The 24,826-nt window shown below is 45.0% G+C and overlaps 1 long non-coding RNA gene across 1 annotated transcript in view; it reads left to right on the forward strand.

The window, feature by feature from the left end:
- The window catches only part of LOC132694260 (uncharacterized), a 36,897-nt gene extending 19,026 nt beyond the window's left edge, over positions 1–17,871 (forward strand). Inside the window, exons 3-4 of the long non-coding RNA XR_009617218.3 lie at positions 897–1,021; positions 16,777–17,871. This is a non-coding gene — a long non-coding RNA (uncharacterized LOC132694260). The remainder of the gene's footprint in view (positions 1–896; positions 1,022–16,776) is intronic.
- Positions 17,872–24,826: the final 6,955 nt, after the last annotated feature.

The raw sequence follows: 24,826 nt of genomic DNA on the forward strand, positions 1-24,826 counted from the left end.
AGACAAAGCAATGAGTAGAATTATTTTAAAGACTCTTATTCTACTTATTTAACAAACATACAACATATAATATGTGCCAAGCAAGCGCTGTTCTCAGAGCTTTATAAATTTTATCTCATTTAATCTGCATAACAACCCAATGAGATGGGTACTGTTAATACTCTCACTTTACATATGGGGAACTAAAGTAAAGGTAGGTTAAAGGACTGGCCCATGATCACATAGCTAGTATGGGGCAGAGCTGGTTTTAGACATGGGCTTTCTGGCTCCAGAGTCTTTGCTATCAACCACAACTCTATGCTTGAATATGAAATCTATTTTATAGTAAACATTAGGCCTTTATAACACTGTTTCTCTAGTCTTAACTAGTTAGTACCTGTAATAATCAGGGTCCTTTAGGGAAAATAGAGCTAATTGTGTGTGTGTGTGTGTGTGTGTGTGTATTATTTTAAGGAATTGGCTCATATGATTATGGAGGCTGGAAAGTCCAAGATCTGTAGTTCATGTCTGAAGGCTACTGCTGGCAGAATTCCCTCTTGCTCAGGGGAGGTCAGTGTTTTGTTCTAGTCAGACCTTCAACTGATTACACGAGAGTCACCCATATTCTGAAGGGCAATCCACTGAACTCAAAGTCCACTGATTTAACTATTAATCTCACTCAAACTCCCCTCTCACAGAAACATCCATAATGATGTTTGACCATATAGCTGCACACTGTGGCCCGGTCAAGATGATACATAAAATGAACCACTACAGTATCTTTCAACATTTTGATTTTGGAAGGTTTAGTGGACATCAGGTAGGGCCTAGAGGGAAAAATACATCCTCTGCAACTTTAGGAAGCTTTTTCCAGACCTAAATATGAAGGACTCTTTTTTCCGTTTCTGGTTTCACAGGTGGAGTGGCGAGCTCCAGGGAGCCACAGGGAGCCATAAAGAACAAAGAGCCAGCCTTTCTGCCTATGGTCTAAGCCAAAAGATTTCTCATGGCTCCCATGTGATCCAGGGACTTGGAGTCAAAGGTCAGGGTTAAGGGTTGCAAATGTCAATGCGTCCAGGAGTCAGGCAGGTAACATAGATGAGCCAGGCAGGCCAGATATAAGGCAGACAACAGTGCAATGATGAATGAGAAGCGTCCCTCCACCTCAGGGTTAGGGAGTCAGGAGGAAGTGGTAGAACTGGAGCCAATTGGGGTGTGCCTGGGGCCTCTAAAGCGGTCAGCTGCCCCTCCCTCAAGCTGATTGTTGCCAGACATTCAACTTCAAGAGAAACTGGAGATCTGGATTTCCATGTGAAACCTCCTGATTTTATTTCCCCTCCTCCTCCTCCTCCTCCTCCTCCTCTTTCCCCTCCTCCTTCTCCTCCTCCTCCTTCTCCTTTTACATTTTCTGTAGTATTTTTACTTTTTATTTTGAAATAACTTCAGACTTACAGGGAATTTGCAAAAATAGTACCAAGAATCTTCACATACTCTTCCTAGGTCCACTGGGAACTGGAGTCCAGAAATGTTAACATTTAATCATGCTTGCTTTATCATTCTTTGTGTCTCCTTCTGTGTGTTTTCCTGAATTTTTGGAGAATTGGAGCTGAATGTTTAGTAGACATGACAGAAGACCCCTTCAGAACTGAGTGTTCAGTTCTTGGCTATTTCCATGATGGCAGATCCTGGTCCTTGTGGGTTAATTTTATCTTTGGAAACAACAGTTAATTGACTAGCTAGGATTTGGTGTTTTCTTTTTTTGCAAACAGTGCTTCCAAATATGTCAAATCTCCCTTTCCCATTTTTAGTGACATATTTAAGCAGATTCTACCTTTTTTAGTGTCTTTTGGTTAAGAGTCCTTCCAGTTTAAAACTTTTCCTCCTTTTTTTCCCCGGCAGACACTTAACTGGAGAGACACGAAGGGGGAAAGGGGTCAGGTTCTGTATCTCAGGGAGGTGCGACAGGACAGGCAGAGATCGTCTAAGGTGACTGGTTCCTGTTAATGGAGGGAGAGGTCCTGGTCTTCTGGCTTGGTCTCCATTTATTTGCTCTTCTAGGGACTTCCACTGATGTAGGGTGTGATGGTCTCCAGGTGGACGGTGTTCAGATTCACCCCAGCTCCTGCCATTGCTGTGGAACCCCTCAAAAAGTGACAATTCCTCTGGGGCCCTGTGAGTGACTGACAACTCAACCTTGTCACCAGGTTCTGCCTCCTTTCTCCTGGCCTGGAACCTCCTGTACAGATTCTTGGCCCTTGACCATTTTTCTAAATGCATTCATGAGAGCAACGGGAATTTCTAAGTTCTCTCCCTTGCTCTCCAAAGGCTTCAGGAGACTGAGGTGGGAGTGTGTTCTTACATCTCTTCTATGGTCTACCATGAAACACTTCCTGCCTCCAGAAGTTTCAGATGGCAATCAGGCACCAATTTTGTGGTTCACTATGCCACAACTTCTGCCACAGGGACACCAACATTCATGCTGATCATCTTCCTGCTAGATCCTTGCAGTTAAGTGTGGCCATGAGACTGAGTTCTTGCCAACAACCTATATCACTTACTAGTGTAGCCCAGACAAACCTTCAAGCAATCTTGTGGGATCCTTCCACATTTGTGTGGTTGGAATGGTGAAGAAGATGACAGAATGACCTTGATGCCAAAGCAATTGCCAGCCCGAATCCCTAAATGATTACATGGAGAGGTCTGACTCCTGCCCCCTTCCCTCAAATCTGGTATATGAGAAAGATGTACCATTGTGTTTGAACCATTATACTTTGGGTTATTATTTATAGTAGTGTAGCCTTCACTAACATATTCTTGCCACCTGGGGACACAGGCTCTCCCCAGAGCTGTCTTACTGTGCTCCAGTCTGGGCTATCCGGGTTAGCCTAGAGTGAGCATCCATTCAGAGAGGGGAGTACCAGTCTCCTTTTGGACTAGAACCTCCAATCTATGAGTGATTCCCACAGCCCCTTACTTGACTTGGAGGAGGGAAGGAGCATCTCCCTCCTTCTTCCATGGAACATTCAAGAAAAAACTCTGGTAGGAGCACTGCATTGCCCACAGAGCAAGTGACTCTGATGATTCCATTTTTTCCTACTCCATAGGCATGGAATGCTAGCCCAGGGGTAGACTGGGGTTGGGTGGCTTTTCTAACTCTTGGTAAGTCTCAGGGTGGGGAGCAGAGTGGTGTAATGCTCCCAGTATCAGAAGTTCTCCATGGAATGTAGGCTATTCATGGCCTGTGGCTTCCAGGTGTGGGCCTAGGGCCAATTCTGGGGCTGTGGAAAAAGTCTCAGTCAACGTTCTGATGCATAGTAAAATGTCACTGGGCAGGGAAATTGAGGAATAAAAGGAAAACCAATTTGGGAGGCTCAGCTCCTGCAGACATGGATGAGGGGGCAGGTATGAGTGAACGAACTCTCTGGGGTCTCTGCTCTCTGGGAAGGCTCAGTCTGGAAGCTATTGTTCAGGGTGAAGAGCCAGGGTGCTTATGATGCCTCATGGGGGGACCCCTCCATCCTGGGGACACCTGACTAGGCTTTTCACCACCTCTCTCTTTGAAGAAAGCATGTACATATTCTAAGTTTGATGCTTTCAGCTTAATAGTGGTTTTATTTTTAATTTAATTAAAAAAATTTTTTTTAGGTTTTATGCTACTGTCTTGAAGCCTGTGTGCTTCTGGGCATCATTTCTTAGTTTCTCATTACAGTTTTGGCTGCAAGTTGGGTTTATCCTTAAACAATTTTTTTTAACATTTATTCACTTTTGAGAGATAGAGAGACAAAGTGCAAGCTGGGGAGGGGCACAGAGAGAGGGAGACAAAGAATCCAAAACAGGATCCAGGCTCTGAGCTGTCAGGACAGAGCCCAATGTGGGGCTTGAGCCCACGAACTGTGAGATCATGACCTGAGCCAAAGTTGGATGCTTAAATGACTGAGCCACTCAGGTACCCCTATCCTTAATATCATGGATGACATCATATAGGATAGCTATAGAAAAATGAGAAAAGGAGGGGGAAAGACAGAGGGAGAGAGAGTTGAGGATGGAGAGGAAAGAGTGGGAAAGAAGAGAATATGAATGTGGTCCAGACCCCAGCTCCACCATGTCCATTCTCCTCAACTCAGTCTTCTGCTTTCCAACCTCACCCAGCCCCTGGAGGGCCTTGCACAGGAGTCAAGGGTAGATTCACCAGAGCCCAAGAGACCTGCCTTTCTCCACCTGGGCAGGCTCTGCAGTGGGAAGGCTGGAGCTGACACCCCAGGGGCAATCTGGTATCAGGTGATCATGTGGTTTGTATGTGGATGAAAAATTGGAGATCTTTAAAGGCACAGCAAGAGTGAAGGTTCAGTGGGGAGGTGCTGTGGTGGTTCCAGGACTCACGTGTGGGGTGGGATTGGGTACATGGCTTTGGAGGGAGGGATAGGGATGCTGATACTGGGGCCCACAAGGTCCCACCCGTCTCGGGACACACTCACCTTCACCATTGTTTTTTAGAGCTTGAATTGTATGCAGTGCTGGCTTTGTGAGTTCCTTAACAGCATCTTCTTCCTTTTGGCCATTTTCTAAGACAGATAGTAATTCAGGGCAGAAGAGTGGTTTTATTTTAAGAGAACCCCCAACCCCCACCCTAGGCACTGTGGGGACCCCTAAAGTGAAGTGGTTTTGCTGAGGGAACCATCTGCTCTCTCACGGGAAAGGTGGTAGGTGGGTATACACAGCATATATTACCACCCCAGTAATTCTGTGTGTGGGAGCAGGTAGGAACCAACCCCTGCCCCCCCCCCCCCCCCGCCCCCCCCCCCCCCCCCCGTCCAAGGCTGGATCTATAGCATCATTGATGTCTTTGGTGTCCTTTTGGTTAACTCCAGGGCTTCTGCATTTGTCTTTTCAGCTGTTGATGCCTCCTGGGCTGCTGCAAGAGGTGGAGAGGGTAAAAGGAACAAGAGCTCCCTCCTCACCCCCAGTGGTAGTGTTTATCCCCTCCAGGCCTTACTCTTTCACAGGCCTTTTCAGCTCTGGTCTTTTCCTGCTGTCTCCTGTTCTTTCATGGACTTTTCCTCCAGTGGATTATGATTCAGAGAGAAGAAAAGACCAGTTGGCTCTTAAAAGAGAATGCCCCCTTCTCACCACCACCCCCCACCACCCCTCACCACTGGTTTTCATCCCCTAAACCAGCCTCCTAGTGTGGAGAGGTTTTGCTCAGGGGACTAACTTCTCCCTCATGGGAATGCGAGTGGGCCACACAGAAAATGCCACACAGAGCAAGATACTCTGTGACAGACTAGAGTGTGGGTGCAGGTGTGGGAGGGATGGAGCTCAGCTGGAAAGAAGAAGCTTGTATCATAGGCTTTCAGGGACCTGGAGGAACTCTTAGTGGGGATGGGGGGCAGGCTTTGGAGAACGGCTGGGATTGGAAGCATGCTAGGCCTGGACAAGTGAGGGGTTGGAGAGTTATCCAGGAAAAGGGAAGTCATTCACTTTGCCTGACATGGAAGACGCAAGAGGTAGAGTCTGGGGAAATTAAATTTGCCCAGATCATGGGCACCATAAGCATCAGGCCAGGAAACGGGAGTTATGTGGTGGGATACAGGGAACCACATGAAAGGTTTTGAATGGCAGTGTTGCTGAGGATGGGACATGATGAAAACTTCTGACAACCCCCCCACCATGTTGTCTTCCTCCTGCTAGTCAAGACGAACTTCCTATCTTTTCCATTTCCCTCCTTTACTTCTGGCAGGGGTGACCTTTTCCTCCCCTGGGCTCTATCTTGTTCTGGTACGTAATTTTCTTTTTCAGGAAGTCTCTCCTCTCCCTGGCTCCTAGAGGTGGGTATCCCAGAACTTTTTCCCTGAATGCCTCTTCTACTTCTCTTCTTTCATCTACTCACACCCCTCCTCATTAACCCTCTCACCCAGAGCTGGGGCAGGTAGGAGAGGAAGGACTCATAAATTCACCGCTCCTGGGACAGAGGCAGCCTTTGTGTCACTGGCAAAGGAGGGAGGAGTGGCCATGTCAGGTGGGTAAGCCAGATCCAACTGGGGCTCCCTGAAGTTCCAAGACCTCTAATCACAGGAGCATGGGTGTGGACAGATGGGAAAGAAATGTCTGCCACACAAGGTCTACCAGAAATGCTTTTTAATATCTCAACCAAACCTGTCTTTCTGTTATCTTCCCCCAAAGACCTAGGCTAACTTATAACATCTCTGTTAGAATGGAATCATTTTCTGACTTTCTTCTATACCTTGTTGGATGTCTGAGTTTCTTAATTAAAATGGAAGGGGTGTGACCTGGTTGTAGTGATGGGGCAGGATGGGTTCTGATTATTATCAACCCTCCATTCCATCATTCTTTCAACAACATAAATGAGGCACGTATTAGGTACTAGATATTGTGTTAGAAGTTGAGGATATAGCTTTGAGGAAGATAGATAGTCTTTGCTTGGGGAAGCTGACAGTCTGTTGGGGATTTGGATGAATTAACATAATTACATGAAAAATGATTTAATTACATTCATGATGGTGGTAGGAAGGAGGCATACAGGAGGTAATAACATGGGTAATAGGGAATTAAACTGTTCTGGGACTTCAGTGAGGCTGCTCTGAGGAAATCAATCCATAGTCATGAAGAGGTAAAGGGGCAAGCATTTGAAGATTGGATAGGAGGCGTTGACAGTGGGCGGGTAAAAGAATGGGGTGGGGGATGGGCAAGCAGCTATATGAGAGCCTGGGCAGGTGGCAAAGGTAAGCTCATTGGTGGAGAAAAGGAATTCCATAGTAGCTAGAGAAGAACGGGCAAACCAGAGGCCGGGCTGTAGAGCCAGGCAGGTGCCGGAGGTTGCCTCACTTCCTTTCATTAGTGGGCACAGGCCCTTGTGTGGTGAACCCGGTGGCAGGCAGGAGAGATGGAGAGACACACTTGGGAGAACTGCCTTGCTGAGGAGGGGAAGGGAGGAGGGGAGGCAGGGCCCACCTTAGGGCGGCTATAAGGATGGGTGCAGGGGAAGGGCCATGCTCATGGGCATAGACCAGGACCCCAGCCAGAGCTGCCAGGAAGAGGAGAGTTGTAAACCTCATGCTTCCATGTGCCAGAGTAGGTATACCACAGAATTCTTGGAGGTCCTGGGAGCTAGTGTGTGCGTACTGTCTCTCTGGGCCTCTTTTAATGATGATAGGGACCAATGGGAACCAGTCTTCCAGTGGTGTGCTCTCTTTTTCCTCTCTTCTCCCACCTCAGAGCCACCTGTTAAGTCAACAAGGGCTGGCTGGGGCTGGCCAGTGGCCGCCTTCACTGTAGGTCAGTCCTGGACATCAGCCTTGGGGCCAGCACAAACCTGACTGGCATCCAAACATCTTCTGCCTGCTTCTCCCCTCACCATCCTACCTATCACCTGGGCTGCCATCTCTGGTGATATCTGGGTCCTAAGAGAGACCGTGAGAGCTTTCTGAGGAGGGGACTTTGGCAGGAGGGCTGTGCCCAGAAATGTCTCCGTCACAGGGAAGTGGCCATGTGACCCAGGAGGTCAGACTCAGCCTCCTCAGGAGATGATGGAGTGGCTGGAGCTTCCCTGGGGTTGGGCCAAGTCCATCCCAGGAGGCTGCCTTCAGGACATATTGAGGCCCCTCCTCACTAAGGCCTGGAGATGCTGGGATCTTCTCTGCGGCTCTCCATACGGTAACCAGAGTTTCTCAGTCTCTGTAGATGTCACCAAAGTGACTTCAGTTCCAGCTAATCATTGTCAACTCCAGAAAGGTCTCTGGGTAAATTAGTAGGAGGACGCAGTCTCTTCTGGGCTTGTCCTTCAGCTGGGGAGGATGGCCAGTAGTATGGATAATCGAGATTAGTGGAGAATCCAAAAGTGCCGTCTTCACCTCGCAATCCCTTCCTGTGGACTTGTGTTTGGTTGGGATGACAGAGCCAGCCCTGGAGATACGGGTTTGTGACTTGACTTTGTAATTTATTAGCTGTGTGGCCTCGGGAGAGGCAATCACTTGCCCCACTTCAGTTGTTTTTCATTCAATGATTGGAAATCATAGTCATTATCCTGTGGTATAATTAATCATAATTATCCATTATTGAGGAATATCTATGTCAAGATGGGCCATCTCCCTCCTCCATCTGTTCTCAGGCCCAAGCTGGGGAGCTGAGGATAACATGAAAACTAGGGTTTCGATCAAACCAGTGCTGCTGGGCACTGCTGGGTCCAGACAGGCAAAGGTGAGTGGGTTGTGGTGTTGTCTTGAGGGACACACAGTGGGCAAGGGCCTCACTTGGCATACAATGACAATTGACATAAGTGGTAGTAGGAGTCATCACGCCCTGGAAGAGAAGGCATGCCCCTCCTAGTCCACAGGGTTAGAGGTGGGGTTCTCTATTTAGTAACTGACTGACTTTGGCATGCCACATAGTCTCGGACTCTGTCTCAGCAGTGTGCAGAACCATCCAGGACACTTGTGAAGTTCAGTGGGAAAAGTTCAGATGTGTAGAAGGAGAGAGGCTTCTCCCCGAGCTCTGGATGTGCCCACCTCACCTCAGGAACCCATTTTGTACAGCACCCCGTTCTCTCCTGCTTAGTTCACTGTGATCCTCTCTTGGCTTTCTCTTTTCAATATACAGACAGACATCTTAAAAAGAAACAAATAGGGGAGCCTGAGTGGCTCAGTCAGTTAAGCGTCTGACTTTGGCTCAGGTCGTGATCTCACGGTTTGTGAGTTTGGGCCCTGTGTCAGGCTCTGTGCTGACAGCTCAGAGCCTAGAACTTCTTTGGATTCTGTGTCTTCCTCTCTCACAGCCCTCCCCTGCTCGCGCTCTGTCTCTCTGTGTCTCCAAAAATAAATAAACGTCAAAAAAGTTTTAATATGAAAAAATAAACAAAGTGTTTATGTTATCCCTTTCTGACTTCTTTCCAACCCTTTTACAAGCAAGCTTTTGAAAAAAACTACCTCAACATTCTTGTTTTACTTTATGTTCCCATTGCCCCATAATGTTCTCACTACCATCCCTGGGACAGAAACAATCCTTATCAAGGTGCTCAGATACGATCTCCACTTCCCAGCCTGTGGGCTTGTGACACAGCTGACCCTTTACCTTGTGATATGCTGGGATGCTCTCTCTTTCTCTCTCTCTCTCCCCCTCCTTTCCTCTCTTTTTTGGCGACCCTTCACTCCCTGACTCACCTTTCCTTGCCCCTTCACTGCCCTCCAGTATTCTATTCTTAGCCCTTTCCCCCTTTCCCTAGAGTCACAATTATTACTTCCACATCCACATTCCAGCTCTGATCCATCACCCGGATGTTAATACCCACCAACAAATGAGCAGTTACAGGACCTACCGGAAACCTATCAAACCCTATAAGCTGCAAACTGGTCTCGTCCAGCTTCCCCCCATCCCCTGCTCATCCTTTCCCACTGTTTTCTGTTCGGACAGCACAACATTCACCCAGCAATCTAAATAGACATCTGAGAGGAATTTCACATTTTTCCTTCTCCCAGACCACCTATGTCACAAGGTTATTGACACCCATCACGTCTCCCTCTTTACATGCTGCCTTTTTGTCATTTCCAGGGCTCCACCATTTCTCATCTCCACTAAAGACATGGTCCCATCACTGGCTTTCCCTCTGATAGTCTCAGCTTCCAGTCTACTGGCTGTCTAGTGATTTCTAATAGGCAAGCCTGGGTGAGTTCATGTGTCCTTTCATGAGGGTCTCCTGTCTCTCTCTTCAGTGCCAACCCCTCCTCACTCCCTCATCTGGACTCTGCTTCAGTCATGTCACATTTCTTTCAATCTCTTGCATAAATTTTGTTTTTTCTAGCTTCTGCCTCTTTACGTGTTTTCCTCTGCCTACTCTCTTTAATGCTCTCCTACATCTAGATGGCATGGCTTCTTTCTATTCATCCTCCAAGATTCAGACCAGGAATACCCTCTTCCCGGAAGTTTCCTTGGCATTCTTGCCCTCCTTCCTCTCCCTACCCAGTTAGGTCAGAGCTCTGGGCTGTGTGCTCTTATTGGTTCCTTGTGCTTCCTTCTCTCTTTGCATCAATCAGCCCGTCCCCAGGTTATCTGCATAGAGCTAGGTCTCCCACACCAGACTTCAAGCTGTGTGGTGCCAGGACCATGTTTAACTTGTCTTTGTATTCACAGCCCGAATCAAGATGCCTTAACGCAGTAAGAAGGCAGTTTTTTTTTTTTTTTTTTTTTTTTTTTTGATGAAGTGAGACTAAATGTGTGAAGCCACATGCCTTCAGAATTTGGGCTGAAGGCATGTGGAGCTAGTGGACTATGTTTAGATTAATCTTTTGGAAACTGGGAATTTCACTTATATACCCAGTCCCTTGAGGTATGCTTTGCTGTGGTATCTGTGGGGTTTATTAAGGGAACCTAGGCTGATAGCTCCCTCTGTCTTGCAAAGTGGGTTTGTGCCTGTAGTGTGGAAATCTGGTGATTCAGGCCATAGAAGCTTCCTTGAGTCTGGAAAGAAAGCTTGCATGTTCTCAGAAGTGTGGAGGGTCTCTATGGGGTTCCATGGCAAAGAGGGCCGGCACTGGGTTTGGAATTCCTAAGTGGTCTGTGGTGGGACCCCCCGAGGAAGGGCCCTGGGGACAGGCTATGATATGGGGAACATTCGGCTTGACAGAGAATGGTGCTACTGTGTTTAACTGATGGCTTCCAGAAGAGTCTTCAGAAGGAAAGTTCAGGTAGTTCCTGTAGTCTAGGGTGGGAATAAAGTTGGGAGTCAGGGAGTCAAGTCTCATATCAAAGTGGGAGGCACAGCAGGGAGGAGCGGGGAGACCTCAGAGGAAGGTAGGCAGGGGCTCCAGTTCTTCTGCAGATACCGGACACTGGCATCAGAGAGGTCAGTGTGACAGGGTTTCTACCCTTGTGGAGCTCACAGTCCAGGCCTGGTAATAAAATTAAACTAACGAATTTGATGTTAATATGGCCTATAGTGAGGTGTGCCAGGAAGAGGAAAAAAAAAAAAATGAAGGTCTAAGGAGGAAAAAAATGAAGGTCTAAACCTGCTGAGGGAAGAGTAGAAATGTTAGAGGAAATACCCAGAGGTATTATGGACAAGAGAGTGAGGGATAGGAGGTGCTACAATTCTGGAGATCTGAAATCTAGCGCAGGAGAGAGTCCGAGATGGGAGGGCCTTGCGTGGGGTGAGATTCCAGTTGTAGCAGAGCACAGGGGTGTGTGTGAGGGTATGTGGTGTGGGTGTATGTAGTTGTATGCGTGTGGTGTGTGGTGTGGGTATACGTGTGGTGTGTGTGTGTGTAAATGGTATGTGTGTGGTATGTCGTGTCTGGTGAATGGTGTATATGTAGGTGATGTATATATATGCGTGTTTATGTGTGGTGTGTGTTATTTGTGTTTGTGGTTGAGTATGTGTAGTTCTACGTGTGGTGTATGTGAGTGCCTGTGGTGTGCGTGTGGTATGGTGTCTGGTGTGTTTGTGTGTGGTGTGTGTGTATGTGTGTGTGTACCTGTGTGTGGAAGTGTGGTGTGTATTTGAGTGGAAGGTATGTGTAGGCAGAGGAGGATACTTTCTTCTCATTTCAAAAGTCATCTTGACAGTTCATTACACAGCTAACAGGAACCGTTGTTGGCTATTTGCACAAGTCTTTTCCAGGAGGAAATCAGCCCTCGGGGTGCTGGAATCAGCGCTGCCTATGGCAGCCTCTGCACCACACCCCTGCCTCCTTAACTCTCCAAGTTTCTGGGCCTCAGGAATTAAAGGGGCAAGTACTCCCAGGAATGGTGGTGAGGGGTCAGAGGTCTGAATGGTAAAGAGTTTTTTTTTTTTTCTCATTAATTTAAAACAAGATGTTTTCATGAATTTAAAACAACTCTGTAATGATCTGTGACCAAGCTGGGGCTGTTACCCAAAATGGAGAGGGAGGAGGTGTGGGGAGGGAGCGGGGACAGGGATGATGCCCTGAAGACTTTAATTCCTCCTTCCCTGGATGTGGTTAAAGAAAAGTACACCCCTGTCCTCTGGGTTATTTGAGTAGGTGATTGTTCCTGAATGCCTGGTTAAACATCCTGGTGATCGTTGGGGTGCTGATCTGACCCTCCTCCTGTCCTGTGTGTTCTTTCTCTTTCTTCTCTAGCTGGGTACGGGGCCCTATCCTCAACAGTAGGCTAGGGAACCTGGAATATAGAGGGTGAGGAGGATGGGGATGATGTTCCCTGCATCTAAGACATGGACAGAAGGTGCTTTACCTGGTCAACTGACCACTCTGAGTGATTCACTGGTTTTTCTGGCAAGCACCTGAGGCCACTGCAGTAACAAGTTTTTTCCCTGAGCTGGTAGAAGCTGACCAGTCATCTTGGTCAAGTGCATTGAGTATGACCAGGAGGTAAACTGGCTGAATGTTACATATGCCTGCCTACAAAATGTTCTCAGAGTCAATGTCCCAGGCTTTGGGACTCCCAAAGGGACCTATCATGTGCTTCTGAAAGTGAGCTAATATTTAGCAATGATCAACTACCATTTGGAACCAATGGTGAGGAAGAAGGTGGAGAGAGGTTTGGGTTGAAACTCGGTTTGGTTGCTTCATCACCAGGTTCCCTTTCATCACCAGGTTCAGACTGCCTCTGAAAGTCCTTTCAAAAGGGGAGAACATTTTGGAGCAATGGAAGTCCATTGGGATGAGTATGGCTTTCCAAAGCGATAAGTTTGAAGAATGTGGAGAAGTCCTGGTTTATTTGAGACAAATATATTCTCCTGTCTTTATTACCATCCAGTTAGGAACTGGCCTTTGCCAGGTCTTTGGAACACTTAGTACATTCTCAATCCCTTTCTTCTGGGGGGATGGAGAGTTGAGGACTATCAGACCACGGGAAGTTGTGGGGGAGGAACTAATTTGGGGAGACTTCGTGGACACAGAGACCCCGAGGAGAGGAGTGGGAATATGGGCCTTCAGGGCTGGGGACTTGTTAGTGTAGGGCTTGGATGCAGAATTGGGGAATATGAATGAGTGGAAGTGAGGTGAGACCCGTTATATCAGGGGGAATAACAGAGGTGAGGAGGGGCATTTGGTAGAAAGCTGAGGTGAGACAACGGAGTTTGAAACAGGGAGAAAGGGAGGTCATTGTGTCTCCTGTTGGTCTGTGTCTTTGGATAATTGGAGGCAGTTCTAAAGTATACAGGACCTGAAATAGGTCTATGTTCTCAACTTACAGTGCTTACGACCCACTTCCTAATCCCCAGAGGTGCTGAGGGTGGAGCCAGCTGTGTGGAGAGCCAATTTCCTCATGGAGGTGACTTGGACAAATAGGATTTTTATGTTCTTGTTAATTCATGTGTGAGCCTGAGGCATTGTGGGGCTGGAGGTTGAGGAAAGAAGCTGCCAGTGAGGTTTGCAGGAGACAACTAGCCTTGTTCTCTGCTGAGATTCTAAGAACTCCAGAGACCACAGTCCTGAGATGCCCTCAGTTGGCCACAAGTGTTGGCTCGGTCTGGTCCTCTGGCTCTCTCCTGGGGAGAATTCCAACCTCTTCCCCACTTCCTGTTCTGAGTTAATGACAAAGAAGAGGCTCACCCACCGGGCAAGTGGGAACCTTTAACCTCCTCAGAGACTTAGACACTTAGATGATGGGGGTCTCAAGAAGTCATTCCATCCATAGCATCAGAATGGCAGAAAGAAGGGAGGCAAATGGGCAGGGCTGATGGTCTAGAGGAGAGGGTGAGAGAAATTCTTTCCCTTGCCTTATATTCTAATTGTGTGATTTCTGCTGTATCATGCATTCCTCATTTCATGCATTTGAAGTCCAGCTTTCTCAATGTAGGGGTGGGCAAGGGGGGTTAGGGACAGCTTTAGTGTTACCTGCTTTCTCTAATACTTGTTTTTAAGACATAATACACAGACTTGATCCCCCTTCCCACTGGGAGAAATCCAATTTCCTTGTTAATATCTGTGTGGATTCCCAAGAGCTTCTGCTCTTTTGAGGCTTTTCCCTATGACTTTCTTCCTGCTCAACTGTAAATATCATTTGTGTCTTGATTCCTGGAACTGTTCTCTGTGCCCTGAATATCCCCAAATATGGGACAGAGCCCCCTTCTCTGAATTTCTCTGAGCAACACCAACATAAGTTTTTTGTCTTTGCTGAAAACTTGGGGTTAAATTCCAGCACAAAAGCACTTTAATGGTGAATATTCATCATCCATGTCCCAGATTTCATTGGCTCTGACTGCCACAGGGAACTTCACACTGTCTCTCACTCCTTAGACCTTCACTCTCTCCAGGCCATCATCGTTCCCCTGGCACCTTTATCCATTTACCTGACTTTATTTTTCATCTCCTCACTCAGCCATGTGCACTGTGCTGGTTACCCATTAGTTTAAATAGTTGAGTTCTCTTTGTCTCCTACCACCAAGAGAACTCCACCTTTCTCCACTGAGAAGGCAGACACCAGGCATGCCCCATTTTTGCCAGCTGTGTGCAACACAGACCTCAGCTGGAGAGAAAAATTTGTATCCTATGATACATCACAATAAACCACAATTTTATCAAGCACTCTTCCTCTTTTCTGAGCCTTTATCCTGCGAGTTAACTCCCTTGTGGAAAGAAACTTAACTCTGACTTTATAATACCAATGGCTGCAGATGACAGACTGACCCTTGCAGATATAATAATCATGTGAACTGTTGTTTTTCTACCAATGAAATGAGGAACAGATCAACTGTTACTTTGCTGTTTTCCTTTACCTTTTGTGAGTTTTATTCAGAGAGCCCTGTTCTTCCAAAGGAATTCCTTGTAATCACCACAAATAAAAATACTTTTATTTATTTATTTATTTATTTATTTATTTTAGTTTTTTAAAAATTTATTTTGAGATAGAGCACAAGTTGGGGAGGGGCAGAGAGAGAGAGAGGGAGAGAGAGAGAGAACCCTAAGCAGGCTCCACACCCTCAGCACGGAGTCTGATGTGGGGCTCGAACTTACGAACCATGAGATCATGACCTGAGCTGAAGGTGGATGCTTAACCGACTGAGCCACCCCAGGTGCCCCCCAAATACTTTGTTTTAAATGTTCAAATTGGCCTCTGAGTTTTCTAGTTTTCTTTTGCCTTCCTTTCTTTTGGTATTACCAAGCTCACTAAAATATTCTCTTATGCACAAAAAAATGTACAGTCTGGATAAATTATGCCATTATGTTGGAGGCATGAGGTTTATAGCCACTTATTTTTGTTCTAAATTATTCTATAATAAGAATGATGTAATTTGGTTTGCATGTATGAGGAGGCCCTCGGGAGAAGGAGTAGAGTCCCACCTGAATGTTGGGCAATGGTTGACCCTTAGGCCCCTGCTGGTTGTAACACACCGAGTCTGAGTGTCAGTTCTCTGCCTGTCCTTTATCCTGCCTCTTCCCGCCACCAGCTTCCTGGTTGATTGCCACACAGAAAGCAGAACTGGCTGGCTGATCCCACATCATGAGTTTAAGTGAGGCAGCGCTTGGCTGTATCATGGATGTTTCTGGATGGTGGAGTGGGAGAGAGTTCATTCGAATGAACACAGGCCAGAGACAAGGGAAGCTGAGAACTCAGGCGGGGCACCTGCAGTTTCGGCCAGTTGTTTCTGGATCCCGCAGCAGTCTGGGGAGGAAGGAGGAGACCGCACAGCCTGTGGGCCCGGACAGTGAGCATTCCCTGGTGGAGTCAGGATTCTATTCGCTGGGCTGTTGGAATCCTGGGTTTTTTTGTTCCTTAATTCCCCATTTATTTTCGTTTAAATAAAATCATGCTGAACATTCCAGACTACTTCTGCTGGGCTAAATGAATTAAACAGAGGGTATTTTTTTCATGCATGAGGTAGGGAGGATTTCATGGGCCAGAATGTGGTGAGACAGCAGTGACACTCTCTGGAACGATTCATGAGAACAGATTCTGGCCTGGCTACCTCCCTTCTCTCTTCTAGCATAAAAACTCTTAGCATGTTGGAATTTAAAGTTAAGGAAAAGGGGCAGTTTTCATATCCAGGGATAATTTAAAGGCTGAGTTTCCAAAGAGGGTCAAGAGTGTGGGGAATGTCAAGAAAACTAGCCCTGTTCTAGGAGAGCATGTGGATAAGAATCAGGAGTGGTAGCAAGGGACCCACAAGGTAGGATGGTTTCTGTCAGAACTGCGGGCATATTCTGGGTCTACGTGGGGCTTCCCTGGGGTCTCAACCTTGTGTCTGTATCTATTAAGCAGAGTCACTTGGTCCCACATCCTGTCCCTTTGTCTTAGAATGTTTTTCACTTCTGCCATAGCTGATGCTGACGAGTGATGAGTTTCTGCCCCCCTCCCTCCATTGTATCACGTCCATAGGCAGCATCCTGCATCATGTGTAGTTCACTTTTGGTCTGTAAAGGTCATTCCATGGGATCCCTTCTGCTGAGTGTCTGGGAGAACCTGGATTCTTCTCACAACTTTGCCAGTGGCACCCTGGGTCTCCCCGGAAAGCTACCACCCCTCCCTTGGCTTCCGCCTCTTCCTGTATAAAACAAGAAGGCATCATTAGATCCCTCCCAGGCCCCTCCTGGTTCCAGACATCCCATCGTGTGGGCTGGTCCCTCTTCAGGTCTCCCAGTGCTCTCTGGCCAATGCTAGATGGCCTGCAATGGGGCTGGAGTGCTGCCTAGGTGGAAAGCTCCCTTTCCAGGGAGGATTCTGAGTCCATGCTCTGGACAGTGTTCATAACCCTTGCCCCTGCCCCTCTTCCCCCAGCCCCAGGACACTTTTGCCTAAGAGAAACACTGGGTTAAGAATGGTTTTCTATCAACTTTATGTGTTTTCTGCTTCTCCCTGTTCCCGCAGCCCATTCTGAAGATGTGGAGGCTGCCCTCTGGGTGAATGAGGATTGAGTGTGTTGAAGGAGTCAGTCCCAGCAAGATCAGAAGCTGCCCTGACAGCCACAGCAAATCTGGGACAGCAGAGGGTGCTGTGGGAGCAGGCTGATGGTCCCTTTGGCCCTCCTTTCCCTCCAGAAGTCATCTGAGGCCACCCCGCCCTACATCAGACTCTCCCTCATCCACCCGGTCCAGCCCCTGCCTGTTTTGTTTTTGTAATCCCACAGTGCACTTGCGTGGAAGGTACTTGCTATGTGTTTGTCAAATCAATGAATAATAGAGAGACACAGAAATCTCTTCTCGTTTCCTACCTTCTGTGGGCAAAGGGAGGATGCCCTGACCCCAGCTGGTCACCTGTGCTTCTCTTCCCTTGTCCGTGGACTGAGGTCTCCCTCTAAGGCTTGCTGCTACCAAGTGGCCAGAGACCATGGAAGCTGGGTGTTGAGTCCTGAGGAGCAGTCTTGAATTGCTGCTCTGATTGTGTGCAGGTTCTGTTCTTTATTTGACCAAATCCCAGGGAGCTCCTTCCAACTCCAAGGATATTCCTGAGAAGAAGACTAACATTCAGAGGGTTGGCAAGCCTGAGACTGGGACCATGCACCTGAAGGAAGGTGGGAATGCCCTCCTACGTCCTCTGAGGTTCTGGAAGACAAGGGGACCTGGGCCAGCATATCACTCTCCTCCCCAGGTAGTTCTGGGGCTCAGTGTTGGGGTGAGGCCTGATATGAAGGAGAGTGGGGTTATGGTCTGGGCTCTTCAGACTGCTCCCTTGGAGGAAGAAGCCAGGCTGTTGAAAATAAAAGGGTAAGGAATAAAATAAAAAGTAAGGAATGTGTCCAGGAAACATGCATGCCAGTTGTTAGGGGCACTGACACATGGATTCTCTAACTTTTGTGCCCTCCTATCTATTGTCATTGTCACTGCCTACATCCAGAATGCTACAACTCTTGTTTGTGCTATGACAATAACCTTCTAGTTGGTATCCTTGCCTCCAAGCTTTCTGTCTATGGTTTTGCCAGAATGAGCTTTTGAAAAAGCATACTGTCATGTCAGCTTTTACTTTCAAAAATCTTTGTCAGCCCATTACCTGCAAGATGAATTCTAAACTCCTTACCACGGCATTAAGGCTTTTGAAAAGCTAGTGCTTTTTTTGGGGGGGTGGGAATTCTAAGAAAATGGGGCAGCTGCAGCATAGATTTAATTTTTTTCTGAGTCTCCACTTAAAAGACAGAGTAACTGGATGGCAAAACCCAAAACTCATGTACAATATTTACAACAAAACTTGCTGACAAATATCACAAACCCCAAATACAAGGGGATGAGAGGAAGTCACTCATTGACACAAGATTGTGTTAGTCCTGTTTAGAAGGGAGAAGGCAGAGACAAACAATGGGAAACCCTGCAAACTCAAGAGCAGAAAAACTCCTAAATACCCAAAAGATATTCCCTGGAAGGTATTGCAGACCAATCTGAAAACAGTAGCTGAAATGAGAAGGGTTTTCCTCACTCCACTAGCAGGTGGGTGTCAGTGGCCTGTGTTAAGTCAGCAGGGTGTTGGCCAAAGCCCCCAGGAAACAGTTGATACAAAACCACAATGCGTCCCTTCCAGGGAGGAGGAACTTCTGAGAGGAGAATAAAAATTGAGTAAGATAGGGACAAGAGACAAAAAGTAGGGAAGAAAATGTAAAGGCAGGGTAGGGGAGCAGAGCTGGGAAATCTCACAGTTAAGCTGCCATATTGAGAACAACAGAAAAGGGGGCTCTGCAAAGTTAGCAAAGCCACTCTGAACCATGTTCCTTCTAAAAGGCCAGGGATATGAATTTCATTTAAAATTGAGCAACAGGAGGGGTGCCTGGGTGGCTCAGTCGGTTGAACACCTGACTCTTGATTTTGACTCAGGTCATGGTCTCACAGTCGTGGGATCAAGTCCTGGGTCAGGCTCTGCACTGAGCGTGGAGCCTGCTTGGGATTCTCTCTCTCTCTCTCTCTCTCTCTCTCTCTCTCTCTCTCTCTCCCTCTGTTCCTCACCGACTCGTGTGTGTGCTCATTCTCTCTCTCTCAAAATAAATGAACTTTAAAAAATGAGCAACAGAAAAGTATTTATAAAAAAGAAAAAGCAGGATACCATTCCTACAGACAAGGAAAGCCAAGAAAACATATCTACAAGGCAGTTCAAATCTGGTAATCTTTTATTTCAAAATGTGGTAAAAGGCATTGAGAAAATGTTGTGAGATATAAAAGAACAACATAAATCAGAATTATGAACTCAGAAACAAGGTGGCCAAATTCAGGAAAGAAAGAGGAATAGAAGAAAAAAAATCACTTCAGAATGAACTTCATGAGAAGGAATATAAAAATGAATTAACAAAACAGATAATGCCAGGTAGGTAGAAGTGAAAAGTAGGAACAATTTAAAAAGAAAAAAAAAGAAGTGGAAGAGATAAAATTCAAGAGGAAGTGACAGATGTTGAAGAAAGGCAAAAGAAATCCACAAGCACATAATTGAAGTCCCTAAAGAAGAAAACCACGGAGAAGGACTAGAACAAACTAAAATCCATACTTCAAGAACTTCCTTGAAATCAGACAGAGTTGAAGATACAAATGGAAAGAGCATACCTTCTGCTTGAGAATATCAGCCCAGAGTAATGAACACCAGGACAGAGAGTAGTCAAGTTGCTGGACTTCAAAGTAAGACAAAAAGCCTTTGGGTCTGTAGGCAACAATATTAGATTATCATCAGGGTTTTTGATGGCAATGCTTTGTGCAAGAAAAAATGGGGGCGCCTGGCTGGCTCAGCTGATGGAACCTGCAACTCTTGATCTTGGGGTCGCAAGTTTGAGCCCCACTCACATAGAGGGGTGTAGAGATTACTAAAATAAAAATAAAATAAAATAAAACAAAATAATCTTAAAAAAAGAAAAAAATGGAAGTAAAATATTTAAGATTTCAAGGAAAGAAAATGTGAGTCAAAGATTTTATGTTACTGTTACCAATGTGCATGTCCTGAGGAATCTGTTAAGAGTGTGAGCTTTGGACAATCAGAATGACTAGAGAAATCTCACCAGAAGGAATGGTGGCAAGCATTAAAAAAACAGTTACATGTAGAACTAAAACTAAATGAGAGTTTAAAAGGCGAGTACAGCACGAGCTGGTTATGTATTCAGTAGATTGAGATATTGGATATGAGAATCAGAAGAGAGCACAGGCAATTTAAAAATACATTCTGAGTATTGGAGGTGGTAGTATTAATATTGTTATTTTCAGACTATTATTGTATAATGTAAAATAATGTAAATGAGCGATTATGGGGCTGTTTGATCATCCTGTGTTTTTAAGAATTAGGAATCTTTTTTTTCATCCAGGACCAAAACTGGCTGGTATATTTATTGGGATAACATTGAATCCATAGATCAATTTGGAGGTAATAGACAGCTTACAATATTGAGTCTGTCCATTCATGAACATGATCTATCCCTTCATTTATTACTAATTTTGAATTAGCAATATAATATTAATAATGTTTTGTAACTGCTGTGTAGAAAAATTTTTTAGGCTTATTCCTGCAATTTGGACTTTTTGATGCTATTGTAAATGCTATTTTTAGATTTTATTTTCTAATTGTTCCCTCCTTGTATATGTAGAAATACAGTTGATTTTTCTAAATTGGCCTTATGTCCAATGACTTAGTTCAAATTACCTAATAGTCTGATTGCAAGTTCTTTGGGGTTTTCCACATTTACAATCATGATATAATCATGTTGTGTGGGAACGATGACAGTTTCATTTCTTCATTTCCAATTCTTACATTTTTTTCTTGCCTTTTGGCAATGGCGAGGACCTCTAATGCAATATGAACAGACATGGTGAAATCAGGTATTCTTGTTTTATTTTTGATCTCAGGTGGAAAACTTTCATTAATTCACCATCAATATCATATTTAATGTAGGTCTTTTAAAAAAGATACTTTAAAAAAATAAAAAGATACTCTAGATTGAGAAAGCACTTTTATATTCCTAGTTTGCAAAAGTTTTTACCATGAATGGATATGAAATTTAATCAGATGCTTTTCTGCATCTATTAAGATATTTATATATTTACCTTATTTATTCTATTAATAAATAATAATTTATTCTGTTAATGTAATCAATGGTATCCATTAATTTATTTAAAAAATTTCCAGCTTTATTGGGATATAATTGACAAATAGAAATTGCATATATTTAAGATACACAATGTGATGTTTTGGTATACATGTACATTGTGAAATGATCACCACAGTCATGCTAGTTATCATTACCTTATGAAGTTACAATGTTTTGTGTGGTGACAATATTTAAGATGTTTTTCTCTCAACAAATTTCAAGTATACAGTACAGTATTGTTAGTTATAGTCACTGTATTGCAATTAGAGCTCCGGAACTTATTTGATTTGCATAACAGAAACTTTATACACTTTGGCCAACATCGCCTGGCGACCACCATTTTACTCTGTGCTTCTATGAATTTGGTTATTTTAGATTTCATATGCAAGTGAGATCATGGGGTATTTGTATTTCTGTGTCTGGCTTACTCGTCATGTTTGGAGGATGACAGGAAATCAATCCGTTACCTTTACAACTTGTTAATAAAGGGAAATAATTGAGTACTTATTCTGCCTATATGGACTGTACCATTGGGCAACCACATCGTAGATGAAGGAAGTGTCTGAATAAATGCATTCCAACTAATACATGAAAAAAAATGTTAGAATATCACCACTTTGCAGCTCCCAGTTCATTAATGGATTTAGACATTGGACATCAGTGACTGTTAACATCACGCACAAAAAAGAGAGCATCAGATATTATCTGCCTCTTGGTGAAAGGACAAAATGCTGCCTAGATAGTCTTATGAAAAGGATCAAACATCGAGTTGTCTGGATTCAGTTGTCAGTTTGCTGAAAATGCAAGAGGAGAGAAGCATGTTGAGCTGAACATCAATACAGAATCATCAAAAATCTGGACTGTCAGAAACTATACAGGTCAACTGTCTGTCTATAGGTCAAAGGTTATCTTCAATCAGTACATTGAAAGGAAAAGAAAGAGATGGAGGGGAAAACCTTTAAATTAAAAAGCACTTAAAAACATTACAAACATTAAAAAAAAATAACTTTAAACTATGGTGGACAGGAATGCACACTTGGGTGATAAAGTCATAAACAAACACAAGGAAAATATTATAAACATTAAGATAGTGGTCACTTGTGGTGGGATGAAGGCAGTTGTGATAGGGATGGGGCACTTGGATAGGTTTCTATGGTGGTCGGCAATGTTTTATGAGATGGCTGGTGGGCTACATGGGTGTTTGCCTTAAATAATTCAGTAAAGTATGCATTTATTTTGGATGGTTTTCTGTATCTGTATTTTATTTTACGATAAAAAGTTGAAAATAAGTCTGGTCCTTTTCTAGAAAGTTCTCCTTTCCCTATTCCAGTCCCCATGCACCCCTTTGATATCTCCATTTTGAGCATGAATGTCCCCTTTGACAGGTCTGTGCTCTTTCCCCCCACCAGATCTTTGTATGGCTGCTCCTTTTGCTTAGAATACCCCCCGCCCCCCCCATCACCCAGCTAATAAATTGTGAAGTTGGCACTACAGTCCTGGTTAGCTGATTCTTAGTCCTGGCTCTTTCTGCTATAGTACACGGCTTCTCTTTCATAATCCCAGTTGATTCGGAAATCCATCAGGCTCTAGCCATTACCACTTCTCAGGTGATAAGCTTCCTGGGCTTGTCCGGTGAGAGAGACTAAGGGTATTTCATGTGGGTGTGATCAGAAAAGCCCTTTAACCCAGAAACTCTGGCCTGGTGCTGAGTTTGGGGAATGGAGGTCAGGGCATGAGGTCAACAGAAAGAATCATGACCTCACACCTGAGACTGGTGCTGGTTCTTCATCTTTGACTACATGGGCTTCCTGACTTTGGAACTTAGGATTGTTTGCCTTCTAGGATTTCCTTATGAGTTTATGGTTTGGGGCACTGCACTACTTCCTCTTGGCAACCTGGGAAGTTCTAATCTTCTTAGTTTTAACTTCAGGCAAGAATACATGTGTAATTTGGAATTTAGCCTCCTTTTCAGTATTTCACCCACTCATTTTGCAGTTGGGAAGGCTGATGAATCCAAGAGAAGGTGAATACTTAGGTTGAAGTTTGTGCATTCGAGAGGCATGAACATTTTTGTCTATGTGGCAGGACATTCATAGGAAAAATAATAACTGGGGTGCCTGGGTGGCTCAGTCAGTTAAGTGTCCGACTTCAGCTCAGGTCAAGATCTCATGGTCCATGAATTCGAGCCCCGTGTTGGGCTTTGTGCTGACAGTTCAGAGCCTGGAGCCTGCTTTGGATTCTATGTCTCCTTCTCTCTCTGCCCCTCCCCTGCTCATTCTCTGTCTGTCTCTCTCTCTCAAAAATAAATAAAACATTTAAAAAATAAAATAAACGAAGCAAAAATAATAATAAAACATAATAACTGATATTTCTAAAGTAATTTAGAATTTCAAAGTCAACATGCTGTCACAAACATTGTAGCATAAAATGGCTCCAAGAACAAAACGACAAGTATCTCTAGACACTGTGGCCATGTGCACCTTACTTGCCTGTGCAACTTGCACCTGAATCTGTGCACCACACGATTCACAGGTCCTCCTCATGTTCCTGGGAGACACAGACTGGTGAGGCACAAAACAACCTGGGCTAAAGTACCGCTTAGAACCCATGATCCACAGCAAGAGCTCAAGGAGTCAATTTGCTAACTCATCCTGGTTTCCCCCTTCTCATTCTCTTCCGGGTAAACTTTCTCTTCTGTAGGCCTCACTCCTCCTCCCTTTCCTTAGAGCCTTTACTTTAGAAAACTCAAAATTGTAAATTCTTTTTCTGCCTCTTTGGGATATAAATCTTTAAAAGAGCTCCTTGCAGGTTTTACAACCCAGGAATATTGTTTTCAGGACCCAGGAGCCATCTCTCTGAAATGTCATCCTCAGGGCCCACAGGGCCTCCCTCTCCGAGTCCCCATGGAGGGTAGGAGTCTAACTAAGGTGCCTGGCTCCAAGCACTAAAACCACCTCCCGTCATAAAGATCGGAGAAGTGTATTTTTCCTTTGGATAAAGGCAATTAGCTCATGCCCACGGCCACCCCAATTACTGGGTGAGTTTGAACTGTGTGTAACAAATGGTGTGGTCAAGCCCTCTCCCCTGGGGACTAGTTGTCGTTATCTGGAGAACACGTATGCAGTCCGCTGCATGTACTTGGTGATAGAAGAGGGTGAGATTCTTTTCTGTCTTCCCAATCACTTTAGTCAATTTTCCCGTGAGGAGCATCACATTCTGGTCGAACGCTTATTCAATCATAAAAACTGTTTTGTTGTCTCCCACTTTTGTGGAAGTAGGTTTTCTTGGTTGGCGGGAGATTTTGTTTTTGGTAATTTTCTCCAGATCCTCCTTCTGCAGACTTCTCTTCAGCTCCCTCCTTTGCCCCTTCCTAAAATCACATTTTGTTACCAAGAAACAGGTTACCCAATAAACTTTAAAGGACTTTTATGCTCTTCCTTATCTCTCCATTTACTCCTACATCCATTTATCTGGATTTTGCTGTAACACACCTTCGGGGAAAAAGTCCTTTAAACCTTACTGGATATTTCTTTTATGAATTTAATTTTGCTGCCTAGTTTTCTTTTTTACAAATAAAAGTATTCACTACTTTTCGTTATACATGTTGATTTAAAATATTTGAGGGGTGCCTGGGTGGCTTGGTCGGTTAAGCATCCGACTTTGGCTCAGGTCATGATCTCAGCGTCCGTGAGTTCGAGCCCCGCATCGGGCTCTGTGCTGACTGCTCAGAGCCTGGAGCCTGTTTCCGATTCTGTGTCTCCCTCTCTCTCTGCCCCTCCCCCGTTCATGCTCTGTCTCTCTCTGTCCCAAAAATAAATAAAAAACGTTGAAAAAAAAAAATTAAAAAAAAAAAAAAAGAATATTTATTGAACGCTG

The sequence above is a fragment of the Panthera onca genome, chromosome B4, assembly GCF_046562875.1.
Source record: "Panthera onca isolate mPanOnc1 chromosome B4, mPanOnc1 haplotype 2, whole genome shotgun sequence".
In the NCBI taxonomy this organism is placed as follows: domain Eukaryota; kingdom Metazoa; phylum Chordata; class Mammalia; order Carnivora; family Felidae; genus Panthera; species Panthera onca.